Genomic DNA, 16,236 nt, shown 5'->3' with positions numbered 1-16,236 from the left:
TACTGCTTTTAGTCTTGTTTGTGCGAAATTTTTCAACTGATTTCAGGCATTTTGATGAGATTAGAATCGAACTTACACGAAAGCTTAGCAGCAATCTTCCTTATCTGCATAACATTAGCGACTGGAACAGGAAAACCGCTATATAACAGTGCTACACCAAGTACACTCCGCTACACACCCGAAAATAATACTGCATTGACATTCAGTTCTCACTAAACTGGGAAGTTTCAAGTCCTTAGCTTAGCGGGAGGTTAATTTAAAATCAGTTGTAGAATTTGTACCGGAGAGACAGACAGACAGACAGACCGATGGAAAGTACCCTCCGCCACACACTAGACTCTAGGGCGCGTGAATAATGTAGTGCCACATATTTCTGAGCTACGTTTGAAGTTTCAAGTTTCTAGTTTTTCTGGAATTAATTTAATATAAGCCTAAGAACTTTTACCATACAACAAACAAAAAAGCGACATAGTAAAATCGTGTTAAAAGGTGATTCTTCATTTGCATATACATAAACTTACAGTGCAGCGTCAGATACTAAACTTTCAGACCCCACCAAAAATTGATTTTTAATGCCACAAGTGCGAAAATTTCTATTTGATTAAGTAAATACATATATTTTGAAAATACTTCGTTTAAAAATTAATCTTTTATTCACATGCCATTGAAACAATATACTTCATGTGTCTCTAAAAAAGTGGTCAGCCCTAGTCATGCTTCATGTATAGCCGTAAAGGCTGGAACAGTATGTAAATAAAATCAGTGAATCCCGGACACTGAGTGCAAACACTCATATAACGGTCTCAACCGACAGACTTACTAGTCGGTTGTTCCGCATTGAATTAAACCATTCAAACACGATGGGTGAGTGAAAACATTCATGTAACTGTCGCAACCTACAAAGACTTGTTTCAGTCAGTTGTCTCATACCGGATGAGTGACTGAAAACATTCATAAAGCTGGTAAGTCCGTAGAGACTAGTTTCACTCGGTTCTTTCATTCGACTAAAAAAACTGAGTGAACGAAAAAACAATCAACTGACCGATCGGTTCTTATGACCAGTCGCTTGTCACATCACTAGATTTAACGAAACCAGAGAAAAACCTAATGGATAATGAACGGGTGGGGATCTGAAATCTACTCCTTTCGATACAGATTCCAGTGCCTGAAGCACTGCAGAATCTCTCTGTTAAAGCTGTGAGTGTGGCACTGGGTGGAGGCAGCTTATTACACTTTACCAACAAAAACACTTTTATTGATGCATCTCGACAGCATACTGTGTCTCCTGTTATCTCACATTCTGTTTGGCAGACCTCTCTTCAAAGTGCTGTAAGTGCTGTAACACGCTGTGATAATTAGATCGTTCGCCGTTGCGTAGGAACGTAACCGTGTTCGTTCAGAATCGTTTCTGCGGAGTAGTTGACTGAGGACATGGTGTAATGTTGCTTGCAGCGAGTCATAGATAATAACTTTCGACTCCACATTCTCTCCCATAGGCTTCTGACGTACTTTCCCAAACCACCTGATCAATCACTCCGTCACTACACTTTAGTCTCACAAGAGCACAGAACCTCCAAAATAATTACTTCGTACCGCTAAACGCCATACTACAGGCTTAATTAAAATTCAAGCTCACCAGCTGGGAGACGTCAGTGAAACGAGAATGCAAGTGTCATACTCGAACATTATCGTAAGATTTCGCAGAAAATTATTATATTCTTCTACCGCTCTTGGTCTGTTACAGTGACAGAACCACAACTGAAACCAAGCACGCTCTGTTCAACCACAATACCCCAAAAGCGGTAGACACAGGCGCACAGGTATATGCCGTGTACCTAGACTCCCGGTAGGTGTTTGATACGGTCTCGCAATGCCGCCTAATGAACAAATACGAGAATATCAGACCAGCTGTGTGACCAGATCGAAGAGTTCAAGACAACAGAACACGACGTGTCGTTCTTAATGGAGATCAGTGTTGAGACGTAAAATTTACCTTGTATGTGTACCCAAAGGGGTTATAACACCATATAAATGACGCATCAGATGACGTTGAAGTTCCCATAAGGCCTTACGCGGATGGGACTGTTGTATATAGAGAAACACAACGCTGGAAAATTGTAGCTAAATGTAGAAAGACTTGCAGATGATCGATGCTCGCTGCACGGAGTAGCAAATAACGCTCAACATAAGTAAATATAGCATATTGATTATATATAGAAAGACCCTCTATAGCGTATTTGCACGCTTTATACAGCTATGACTGGAAGTAATTACTTTCACAAAAATCTACGAAAATACTTACGGAACCATTTGAAATGGAACGAGCACATAAAATTAGTCCAACGTAACGTAGATGCTTGGCCTATATTAATTGTCAGACTTCTCAAGAAATGTGATTCATCTACAGAGGAAGTAGTTTAAAAAACACTAGTTTAATCAATACTTGAATATTACGCATCAATCTGTGTTCCATACCAGCTACAACGGATGGAGGAAATATAGAAGATTCAAAGAAGAACATCACGTTTCGTAAAAGGTTCATTTCATAAGTTCGAAATTTTCACGAAGATATTGAATCAACCTCAGTGGCAGGCGCTGCAAGAGAAGCTTCTAAATCACTTTATGGTCTATTGTTAAAATTCTGTGAACGTGCTTTTCCAGAAGTGTCAGCCCATATATGGCTTTCTCCTGCCTGTATACCGCGAAATGATCACGAAGATAAAATTAGAGAGGTTCGAGCCGACACTGACGCTTACCAGGAATCGTTCTTCCGGCGAATCATACGCTACGCTACTGGCACAGGAGAGAGAGGAAGCGACAGTGGTGCCCGAAGTATCCTCCAGCACACACTGTGAGATTGATTGTGGAGTGTTGGTATAAATGTAGAAGCTCAACCATGCCGTTTGATTGCATCAAAGTCAGTTTCATGCAGCATATAAAGTTGAACTAAAATGTGAATGTTATCTCCAGTTGAAGTCATTGGAACTGTACGCCATTTTACATTTAGTTGTTCTCATTCACAAAAGAGCTACAGACGAGTATAATAGTTACTTTTTCACTGAATTTACTTCTTATAATGTGCAAATCTTTTCACGAAAATTATGAAAATCTTAAAGTCCAGCCATCTATAATAAACTACAAATTGAATTTCATTAGAAGGTCATAATGCTGCAGATGTCAAAATTAATTTCATTACTTTATGAAGCGGAGAAATATTTTATTAAATTCGATGATACCCATACTTCGATGACACTTTCGGAACCGTTCACAGAAGCTGTCAGCAACAACATCTTGGTACCACATCGTGGCAATATTAGTTCGACATTCTCGCTTAGTCTGTATGCAACCACTATATTAGTTACCATTCAGCAGCATCGAAACCAGACATGGCTTCGTCTGCAGGAATGAGGCAGTTATGCTAATAACAGACAAATGTCACTTAGACGAAATAGTTCAATAGTTGACACATTCAATGAAACGTGTGTCATTCCAGGGAATCAAGTCCCTTAATAGGTTTACTTGAAAGTTCCTCTGTATTTATTGGTGACAAGACGCTGGTTCCTGTTCGTTGGCAGTATCACGTAGTAGTTGCTGTTGCTCTTCTTCACTGTCATTGTCATACACACCCATCATCAGTCGGAAACGGTGCAAACCCACTACGTCAGTCTCTTCGTCTTCCTAAGTCACCTCGAACTGAGACTTGACGAAATTCTGTGATAGTTGACTTTAATCTCACATTCTCACACACGTGACAAGACACAATGGTACTGATAAGAGAATGTAACGTTGTTGCTTTAATTTGCTATGAAAGCGGTACTGCTTGACAATAAAAGCGGGTTAAAAGCTGTGAGCTGTCTGGGGAAGTTAATCTTGCATTACTAAGCAACTGTTTCACCAGTTATCTAGTCTAGGTTTACCAAATTCCCAAACAGACTAACATTAATTATAATCTTTTAATAGTCATACTACAACCGGTAATATATATATATATATAAAAGAGAATTTAAATAAAAAGAAAGAAATCAGTTTATATTTGGAAATTTATTTTAAGATTGATCATAGAAATTTCAGCATATTAAACGTGAGTGATAACAGCTGGTGCCTTGTTTAGGACTGTGAAAATGTGATTTTGTAATCTTACGGAACACATCAAATATAGAGCCAAGATTGGGAGTCTGCATACAACACTGCATTCATAAAACAAACACACAAAAACATTGAAACATATGCAACAGAAAATTAACCACTACCAACAGATTCAAATTTTCACCCAAAGAAATTACGTTCGTAGCACAATCCTGTCCGTCATGTAATTACCACACACTGGTATCCTAAATTCATATTAACTTTTTGTGAAATCTTCGCGAAAAGAATAGCTGAGGGCTACTTTGATGATTACACCACTTGCTTCACGTGGTCAACTTGGTTTACACAAAGAGTGTAACTCCACAATAATTTTGATAATTAAAATAAATTAGATCGAAAAGAAATTTACAAAAGGAAAACATCGAACTGGTTACTAACGTCTTACTGTTAACCTGACGGGTCAAACAGTTATATAAGCACGTGGTACTGGTCTCGCAAAGTACACCCCACGTGGGTTGAACATGAAGAAAAGTTGCTATATTGAAAAATATTGCCAAGACGATACGTTATAATCACACAAGCATTCGCATTTAAGATTGATCTTAGTTAGAGTTACTGATCAACACGTGGTTCCACTTTACTCGCAAAGTAGTGACACAGCAACTACCGGAAAATAATCTGAACTTCACACGAGAATTACACTGCGCTGCAATTTAAGATAACATTAGATATTTTAGAGCTAAACCTGAAATAAAGGTGATTAAATTTTCAGTTAGGCTGAAGTTAAGAAATCCATTGTCCTACGGACTTAGCAGACACGCGCTTAGCCGGAGATCTTACCACTTCAGACGCTCGCCACGGACGGATTGCCTGGTCCCTTCCTGAGGGGTGGCTCACAAATACGAACGGAAGTGGCCAGAGGGGCAGCTTCCTATACCAACATGACAACGGACGGGCAGGACCATACTAAGGATAGAAACCTCTTTCCTTTTAGAAAGCGTAGCTACCTGTTCCGACGTTGGTCCTACTGTTCTCTAGCAGACAGCCTTGTCTGCTACCCTCAAGCATGCAACTAGAAATACATTTGCTCATTCAACCTCTCATACAGAAGGGAAGGAGGATGACAGTATCTTATCATATACAGTATATAAAAGAAAGCGGATGTAGGTTCCGTATGAGACTGTGTGACATGAATTACATATAAACTGTGTTTTAAATTGTAGTTTTGTGACAGATCGTTCTTGTTTATGTGTAAAAGTAACATGTTCCACTACTCAGTCTCCTCCCAGATAGTCAGAAACGCCACAGGAAATTTAGAAGAGGAATTTATGCCGTAAATGACAACAGATTTAAGAAATTAAACATGAAAGGAATCCAACAGAGACCTTTCATAACCCCAACGCTCCGGGAAAAGACTGTGCAGGGAATTTTCTGGCCATGCCAGGACATTCCCAAGCAGGCTTCTCACACCCTACTTAAACCAAAAGTGTAAAGAAAAGGCAAAAGGTCACCAGCTACTTGCTAAAACACAATAATTTCAATAAATCTTTAAAATCTACCAATTTCAAACAGAAAAAAAAGAACACAATCTGTGACACCTTTTTAAAAGATAGTGTAGACCTATTTCGGTGAGCAAGTAAAAACAATGGTTCCTGTGTCTTTAATATGTAAACAATTTCAGATTGTTACCCTTATGGAGTTCACCAGTATTTGGTCATTGCAAGAGCCAACTGATCACAGGAAAATTTATGACTGTTTATTAACAAGCAAAATTTATGAAAATAGCAAAGGTGCCACAGCAATTAAGAAAGAACATGAAATAACATCAGTATTATAAAGCAGAACACTACAATGCACAATCCGCAAAAGCAAAAAAATGACAAGAGAAAAAACCTGTTTTACAAAGTGGTTATCGCAAAAAAATTCTATATCTTATAAAACTAATAATTTGTAGAATTAAAATAACTTTGTGGCACTAATTTAATCACTCTACTATATTTCAGTTAGTTAGCAAACAATGACCACTGTGTCATTATACTGAAACTACAATTAATTGATTGATACCCTTATGGGGTTCCTCACTATAAATATGCCCCATGCAAAATCTAATCGATCACAGTCCAATGAGAATGAATAGCTATCTGATAAACGAAGCAATGCCACAGGAATGAATTTACGAAACAAAATATCACAAATCTAATACATCACACAAGAACAAACATTGATCAATAAAACAGTACAATAGTCAACATCTAAAAAAAACACCAATAAATAAAACACCTGCAAAATACAAGAGTCAAAGTATTAAAAAAACAATAAATAGAACACTTGCAAAATACAAGAGTCAGTCTACTAAACACCAATAAATCGAACCCCTGCAAAACACACGAGTCAAAGTTTCTGTGACAGAAACACACGTATATGCACTGGAGTAAGAACCGTATAATCACTGTTCACTGACACACTCAGTACTTCCACTGTTCCGGGGCACAATATAAGGGGAAGGGGGGGGGGGTTTGTCGCCGCAGCTGTCAGTACGGAGTTTTGTCCCTCTGTTGCGTGTGATCCCGCCGTCTCTGCCCTCTCATGAAGTTTCTCTTGGTGGCCCGTGTCACGTACATCTCGATTTGGTTCCATGTTTGTGTTGTCAAATTCGTGCGGTATCCTCGTTTGACATGCCAGGTTGATATTCCTGGGCAAGGATGACACTTAATGGCTCCTCTTTTGTGCCACCCTTAGCGACCAGAGAACATCGAACCATGATTTACTGTCGCTTGACAGTAGGCATCCGTCAGGAAATGTCGATAGGCGTCGTTGACGTCTGTAAGTTTCTCTGGACAGTACCTGTCAAAAGGCTGCACGCCCCTTGTGTTGTTTCACCGCGGCCGTCTCGTCACGGTCGCGTGCGTGTGTTGCGTTGCCAGCAGATGGATTTCTGCGCGGTGGACCGCTCGCCCATCTCAGGTCATGGCCTCCACGACTGGGGCGGCCGCCCATTAGCTCCAGGTGCAAGGGAAAGTGTTTGTCGCGTGCCCTTCTTTTGTTGTCGACCGCGCTCCCGAAGTGGCCTGGTTGACAGTGTGTCCTGCTGGGAAACCCGCTAGTTTACAACTAGCCCTCCTCCTCGCTGCTCCCGCTGTCTCGTAAGAGTTTAGCCGGTTCGCTTTCACGTTTTCAACTGCATTTAAAGACATTGTTCATCATAGTTATGTGATTACAAAATGTCATACATAATACCGCTTAGTATTGTCTTTCACAATTTTTAAGAACGAAAGTGAGACTTAAATTTTTTTTAAAATAAAAAGAATTACATGAATCGACAATATAAAAATAAAAGTTAAATGACTTAATACAAAAAATAAAAGTGAAATGACCTGACAGTATAAAAATAAAAGTTAAATGAACTGACAATACAATATTTAAATCCACATCACTAATGTGGTTCACTTACGTTTTAATAAATCAAATGCTACTTATTAATTCACTAAAATGAATAGGATTATGCCTTGTGCAAGTATGGGTCAGGACAGCATAGGGTTCACATGTTGTTTACACACACACATGCACACCTGTTGTCTATTCTACAAACTAACTACCCATAAACATGCATTACTCAAAATTCTACTTCTATTCACTACTAGTTAATCCAACAAGCTACTTCAGTGCTACTTCAACAAAGTGTTTACACCGCTACGACATTGTTCTAATTCGTCCTCTTCTTGACGCTCGCGGCATACGTCTTGTCACATGATAAATATGGAGAAACTTTCCTTAAACATACACAGTAAAAAGAACAATGGTTATTTTCACGCCAAAACATTTATACCAGTTGACACACCTGATAAGAGACTCGCAATTATACATTTATCATACTTATATATATTAACACATAAAACAGTAAGAAAATTTCATCTAAAATTACGTTATCACAAGAGTTAATCACGCAGATGACTCTGAGAACGGTAAAAATATCTGCATTATACAGGTTATACTACATTTTCTTACCCATTTTGCTGCGATTTCGTTCCTTCTTTAAGTTACCTTTCGCTTCCAAATCAGTTATTTCGCCTGTGGTGGTTATTCTGGATTCATTTCTCATGAATGGCAAAATTGTGGTCACCTTTATTCTGTAAAACAGTATCGTCTTAACATATTGAACTTACAACAGACACAAATGATCCGGATCCTCCTGTAGTCCAAATGACAAATGTTTTGCTTCATCCTTATTACCTTAAACCAAGCTTTCCTTCGGTCCCTTAATCAAAATTATTTAATCTTCCTCTACCTTCAAGAGGGAAATTTCCTCAGTACAAATCACATAGGTTACAGTGCATCCCGCACCAGCGAAAACAGTAAGCTGTAATGCTCACAGCATCAGCAAAACACATAAACGTCTCTTTTCTAGGACAAGTATTAACGCAGAATAATTTTTCAGGCTTTGGTTCAACATTAATCAAGACTACAGAAAGGATCCATATTTCTGTTCCATTCTCCATTTGCTGAAAAACTGCTCGTATTTGACTACCACAATAATATTTCAGGGCGACGTAAATTACACAAACTACAATTCTTCTTTCACCTTGAAGGGAATCAATATACTTACGAAATCCACAGACAGCACTTTACGTACTCAGCTATAAAGAACAAAAAAAGACATATATCATCAATATTAACATATCATCGCATATTGGGAAGCCAGTAGTTTAACAATCGTATTATTGCATCCTGTTTTCAAGATTCCAGATTTACTCATTCCTTTCTCAGAGTTCTCCTATCTTAAAATATTCATACAGCACGCATACTATAGTAAGAGATCCTCATTTATACTGACAGATATAGAATAGTAATAGATAGATAGTAGCACTGAAAGCAGAAAATCGTAAACAAGGCTACTAACAGCTGGGGACCTGGGTTTGCCAGACCCATAATACCCACAGATCGGATATTCCCCTGAGTTTTGCATTAATTCAACACAGATCTTGCTTCCCTCAGGACCGACTCGTTTCAATTTACACAAAAAAAAACATAAACAGCATTTCACTCGTTCTCAAAGAAACCTTTTATCTTCACATTTGAACCAACCTAAATCCTAATTGCACAAGGAAAGAAAAAAAATTAAGAACATCGCTTCAATCAATCACATAGAAACATCTTTATCATTATTTTTACCAACATATTATTCAAAATGCATTTATCACAAATGTAAACTAATCAATTCTTTCTCCTCACCGTCCTCTCTACTTCTCACTGTCCTTTCTACTCATTTGCCATGTCGCTCATTTGTTCCGATTGGGCGCCTTCTGCGCTGATCATTTGTCATTGCCGGTTTTGTTCATTTCCATTTGCTGGATTATGTCTAGGATTGGCCGGCCAAATTTCAACATCATGAGGTGATCCGCCTACAATCCTATTCCCACCGTGTTCACCATAGTATCGATTCTGGTTGCCGTACCTGTAGCGTTCACGATCCTGTCCACGTCCTCGATCATTTCCGTAGTTCCACCTGTGTTCGCGACTGTTACCCCAGTTTCTATACGACCGGTCTCGATTATTGTTCCGTTCACGTCGCGACGACCAGTCACGCCGTTGATTAGTACTACGGCCACGACTGCGATCGCGCTGCTGTGCCCCGTCATAACTTTGTGCCTAATTAGGTGGGCATTCTGCTGTATTATATTCCAACTCTTGGAGAAGTGTCTTAAACGTTTCCGCGTCCTCTTTTCATCGTCCCGCAAGAATGACGTGGCGCAAGTGCATCGGCAATTTGGTGATGCATATCCTAATTAGTTCTGCAGGCCCATATGGGTCGTATAAAAATTGATGTGCGTGCAGCATGTGGTCGAATAGGCGTGCAGGACTGCCGAAACCAGACTGGTTCAAATTTGGCAGCATAATTATGCCATGCTTGACCATATCTTGTGCCGCTTCCGACCAATAGGCGGAGAGAAAGGCTTGTCGAAACTCCCGAGTGGAGTTGCAGTGACGCGCTGCTGACCTCATGCGAATCGCCGGTTCGCCTTCCAAATAGCCACACATATATTCTATCTTATGTGAACTTGCCAGGTCGGGGGGAAGACAAAACTCAAATTGCTCGAGCCATGCTCGTGGATGTATTCCTTTTTGCGAATTTCGAAATATCTCAAACTTTCTCACCGTAAGGAAATGTTTGAAATCAAATCCCCGCATATCCTCCTGGCGAGGCCCTTGATTGTTTCAATTTTTTTCATGTCTGCCCCTCAAATTACATTCTTCCCTGTCGTCAAAATCTCCCTCGTGGCCGGAGTCCCTCTCTGCACTGTTCGTACGGCTATTTTTAGTGCTATTGGCGAGTTCGGAATCACACACCATGCGGTTTTCCAGATGCGCCACGCGTTCTTGTAATTCGCCTGTTACAGCTTTGTGCTGCCTGTTCACTTTGAACTGTCCCTTCTGAAATCTAAGAAGCGAATGCACTTCTTCGGTCTCTGCGCCCGCTACCGGTGTAGTATTGTTCTCGCTTTCCGTCAGCTTCATCGTGCCTACAATGTCCGTTAATGCTGCAATCTTATCATGTATTGGTCTCTTGTCCTCCGCCCCAGTCTGCTTCAGTTGTTCGAGATCGTGAATCGCTTGACTGTTGTCCGCTATTGTGTTGCTAACGGATGCGGGACAATGCGTTTCGGCCTCTTGCACCCTCGAGAGTACCTGCTGGTGTTCTCTTTGGCATTCTTCTCTCAGCGCTTGGAAATTCCTAAGTAGCTGTTCTTCGCTCTCTTTCGATTCTGCATCGCGACTCTGCTTGCGCTGTTCTAAGGCTTGCAGACGATCATCAATTTGTTCAAATGTACGGCCTAATTCTTTCATAATAACACTTTTTATTACACTTGCCAGATTGTTTATTCTTTGTGAGATATCATCGGACACTCTCTGCATCGACTTGTCGACTTTATTTGTCTGCTGGATTAGTTTTTCGTCTATTTGTTCGCCTAGCTCGCGGATCGATTTTTCGGATGATTCTTTTTGTTCTCGGAACGATTTTTCTGATTTCTGCGTCATTTGATCGCCTAGCTCTCGGATCGATTTTTCAGATTTCTGCGTCATTTGTTCGCCTAGCTCTCGGATCGATTTTTCAGATTTCTGCGTCATTCGTTCGCCTAGCTCTCGGATCGATTTTTCAGATTTCTGCGTCATTTGTTCCCCTAGCTCGCGGATCGATTTTTCTGATTTCTGCATCATTTGTTTGCCTAGGTCGCGGATCGATTTTTCAGATTTCTCTGCGTTTTCTTTATTTTGTTGCAATAAGGCTTTCATGAGTACTGCCAAATCAATTTGATTAGTTGGAGGCAAACTAGTTTCTGGCTCTGATGTGAGCCCATTCGCCCTGTTTTGCATTTCCTCTGAAGTATTCCCCATTGCATTTTCGGAACCGTCCGGCATGTTAATATTCGAAATCAAATTATCCCCATAGTCCATGTTGCTTAAGTTGTCGGACCGCTTACTTTTAGCTTGGTTACGTGTCTGCATTAGCGCAATTTATACCTGATACGCGACACACTAATCAAAATAAATGTGTCCCCCAAAAATTACGACAGTAACACGAAAGATACCCAACCTAGTACGCACTTTTTCACACGCAAAACAAATTTATATCTTTGATCGAAACAGTAGAATTTACAAACGAGAAAAAAAAACACACACATATAAAACACACAAATATAGAAAACAAAACAAGACAAACAACGCAACGCCGATCAACAACGCCGTGAATCTTTTGAAGGTCTGCTCAGAACAACGCAGAAGTTGTTTGAGCGCTGTAGGGAAAAAATTAAGATTGTACAGCGCTCGCAATCTAACGTTTCAGAGATTCCAGTCTAGCGGAATCACAGAACAGGGTCGCCATGTGTAACGTTGTTGCTTTAATTTGCTATGAAAGCGGTACTGCTTGACAATAAAAGCGGGTTAAAAGCTGTGAGCTGTCTGGGGAAGTTAATCTTGCATTACTAAGCAACTGTTTCACCAGTTATCTAGTCTAGGTTTACCAAATTCCCAAACAGACTAACATTAATTATAATCCTTTAATAGTCATACTTCAACCGGTAATATATATATATATATATATATATATATATATATATATATATATATATATAAAAGAGAATTTAAATAAAAAGAAAGAAATCAGTTTATATTAAACGTGAGTGATAAATGAGCTGGTGCCTTGTTTAGGACTGTGAAAATGTGAGTTTGTAATCTTACGGAACACATCAAATATGGAGCCAAGATTGGGAGTCTGCATACAACACTGCATTCATAAAACAAACACATAAAAAACATTGAAACATATGCAACAGAAAATTAACCACTACCAACAGATTCAAATTTTCACCCAAAGAAATTACGTTCGTAGCACAATCCTGTCCGTCATGTAATTACCACACACTGGTATCCTAAATTCATATTAACTTTTTGTGAAATCTTCGCGAAAAGAATAGCTGAGGGCTACTTTGATGATTACACCACTTGCTTCATGTGGTCAACTTGGTTTACACAAAGAGTGTAACTCCACAATAATTTTGATAATTAAAATAAATTAGATCGAAAAGAAATTTACAAAAGGAAAACATCGAACTGGTTACTAACGTCTTACTGTTAACCTGACGGGTCAAACAGTTATATAAGCACGTGGTACTGGTCTCGCAAAGTACACCCCACGTGGGTTGAACATGAAGAAAAGTTGCTATATTGAAAAATATTGTCAAGACGAGACGTTATAATCACACAAGCATTCGCATTTAAGATTGATCTTAGTTAGAGTTACTGATCAACACGTGGTTCCACTTTACTCACAAAGTAGTGACAAAGCAACTACCGGAAAATAATCTGAACTTCACACGAGAATTACACTGCGCTGCAATTTAAGATAACATTAGATATTTTAGAGCTGAACCTGAAATAAAGGTGATTAAATTTTCAGTTAGGCTGAAGTTAAGAAATCCATTGTCCTACGGACTTAGCAGACACACGCTTAGCCGGAGATCTTACCACTTCAGACGCTCACCACGGACGGATTGCCTGGTCCCTTCCTGAGGGGTGGCTCACAAATACCAACGGAAGTGGCCAGAGGGGCAGCTTCCTATACCAACATGACAACGGACAGACAGGACCATACTAAGGATAGAAACCTGTTCCGACGTTGGTCCCACTGTTCTCTAGCAGACAGCCTTGTCTGCTACCCTCAAGCATGCAACTAGAAATACATTCGCTCATTCATCCTCTCACACAGAAGGGAAGGGGGATGACAGTATCTTATCATATACAGTATATAAAAGAAAGCGGATGTAGGTTCCGTATGAGACTATGTGACATGAATTACATATAAACTGTGTTTTAAAGTGTAGTTTTGTGACAGATCGTTCTTGTTTATGTGTAAAAGTAACACGTTCCACTACTCAGTCTCCTCCCAGATAGTCAGAAACGTCACAGTAAATTTAGAAGAGGAATTTATGCCGTAAATGACAACAGATTTAAGAAATTAAACATGAAAGGAATCCAACAGAGACCTTTCAAGAATTTGTTTAAATTATTCTATGTCCCACTATTCACTTTAGTTCTTTATGTTATCACTGAAATTTTAACGCAAATGTTGTACTACCATGATGAAACACCTTGGGCACTGGACACATAACGCAAAGGAAAAACCATAACCTTCGCTTCATGGTTACTCTCTTGGAATGCCTTGTAACCACAGCGTAATGTTCAAAATGTGATGTCTAGGCCTAATAACTTATTAGAAGGTACTAATTCTAAAAGGTGGGATAGGAGCTCTATGTCATCAAACGGGACTTAAGGAAGAGGATAATTGGACACGACCGGAGGAATCTAGGAATAGTTGTTTTGGAAATGGAGGGATGTTTGTAGGCTAAAACTTTTGGGGGAGATCACAGCTTGAATAAAGTAAAGCTTGTTCAAATGGAGATTGTTGTAACGACAACCAGAACAGTCGTGGGGCTGTAGTGATGGAAACGTGGCGGTCCGCGAACAACAACCCAATGGGAGAGGACGGACACGACCAACGAAGGACCTAATGATAACAACAAGGACGGACAATAGAGGCAAGAAAACCAAACAACAATCATGTCCACTCGTAAAGAAAACACAAAAGCCAATACGCTGACTAATGCGAGGCGATATGTCCTGAGACGTACGCAAGGTTAGACTGGCAGTCTGAGATTTTTTTTTCTTTATTGTGATTTCATTCCCCCGCCCCATATGGGCAGGGGAGGGCTGTTAGCGGCACAATTCGCCGCTCTTCATCTGAGTGACATGACAACTAAAACAAGAATAAAATGCTACATATATAAGGTGAAAATAAAGGGAAACATAAAACAGAGTAAGGGGAGACATTCATGGGAGGGACAATTTAAAAAGTCACCACAAGTTAAAAAACACAGTTGGCGAGTCTTAAAACACAAAGAAGACATGCACAGGTTAAAAGTCGGCCACAGTATTAAAAACACTTCACAACAACACACTTAAAACCCTCTTAGAGCACACACGGTGAAGTATAAAACTGCCAGGTGGGACCTCCCGAGGGAGAGGTCAGAGAGGATTTATCACTCACGTTTAATATAAACTGATTTCTTTCTTTTTATTTAAATTCTCTTTTATATATATATATATTACCGGTTGAAGTATGACTATTAAAGGATTATAATTAATGTTAGTCTGTTTGGGAATTTGGTAAACCTAGACTAGATAACTGGTGAAACAGTTGCTTAGTAATGCAAGATTAACTTCCCCAGACAGCTCACAGCTTTTAACCCGCTTTTATTGTCAAGCAGTACCGCTTTCATAGCAAATTAAAGCAACAACGTTACACATGGCGACCCTGTTCTGTGATTCCGCTAGACTGGAATCTCTGAAACGTTAGATTGCGAGCGTTGTACAATCTTAATTTTTTCCCTACAGCGCTCAAACAACTTCTGCGTTGTTCTGAGCAGACCTTCAAAAGATTCACGGCGTTGTTGATCGGCGTTGCGTTGTTTGTCTTGTTTTGTTTTCTATATTTGTGTGTTTTATATGTGTGTGTTTTTTTTTCTCGTTTGTAAATTCTACTGTTTCGATCAAAGATATAAATTTGTTTTGCATGTGAAAAAGTGCGTACTAGGTTGGGTATCTTTCGTGTTACTGTCGTAATTTTTGGGGGACACATTTATTTTGATTAGTGTGTCGCGTATCAGGTATAAATTGCGCTAATGCAGACACGTAACCAAGCTAAAAGTAAGCGGTCTGACAACTTAAGCAACATGGACTATGGGGATAATTTGATTTCGAATATTAACATGCCGGACGGTTCCGAAAATGCAATGGGGAATACTTCAGAGGAAATGCAAAACAGGGCGAATGGGCTCACATCAGAGCCAGAAACTAGTTTGCCTCCAACTAATCAAATTGATTTGGCAGTACTCATGAAAGCCTTATTGCAACAAAATAAAGAAAACGCAGAGAAATCTGAAAAATCGATCCGCGACCTAGGCAAACAAATGATGCAGAAATCAGAAAAATCGATCCGCGAGCTAGGGGAACAAATGACGCAGAAATCTGAAAAATCGATCCGAGAGCTAGGCGAACGAATGACGCAGAAATCTGAAAAATCGATCCGAGAGCTAGGCGAACAAATGACGCAGAAATCTGAAAAATCGATCCGAGAGCTAGGCGATCAAATGACGCAGAAATCAGAAAAATCGTTCCGAGAACAAAAAGAATCATCCGAAAAATCGATCCGCGAGCTAGGCGAACAAATAGACGAAAAACTAATCCAGCAGACAAATAAAGTCGACAAGTCGATGCAGAGAGTGTCCGATGATATCTCACAAAGAATAAACAATCTGGCAAGTGTAATAAAAAGTGTTATTATGAAAGAATTAGGCCGTACATTTGAACAAATTGATGATCGTCTGCAAACCTTAGAACAGCGCAAGCAGAGTCGCGATGCAGAATCGAAAGAGAGCGAAGAACAGCTACTTAGGAATTTCCAAGCGCTGAGAGAAGAATGCCAAAGAGAACACCAGCAGGTACTCTCGAGGGTCCAAGAGGCCGAAACGCATTGTCCCGCATCCGTTAGCAACACAATAGCGGACAACAGTCAAGCGATTCACGATCTCGAACAAT

Source organism: Schistocerca piceifrons, chromosome 3 (genome assembly GCF_021461385.2).
Source record: "Schistocerca piceifrons isolate TAMUIC-IGC-003096 chromosome 3, iqSchPice1.1, whole genome shotgun sequence".
Taxonomy (NCBI): domain Eukaryota; kingdom Metazoa; phylum Arthropoda; class Insecta; order Orthoptera; family Acrididae; genus Schistocerca; species Schistocerca piceifrons.
This window is presented reverse-complemented; position numbering follows the sequence as displayed.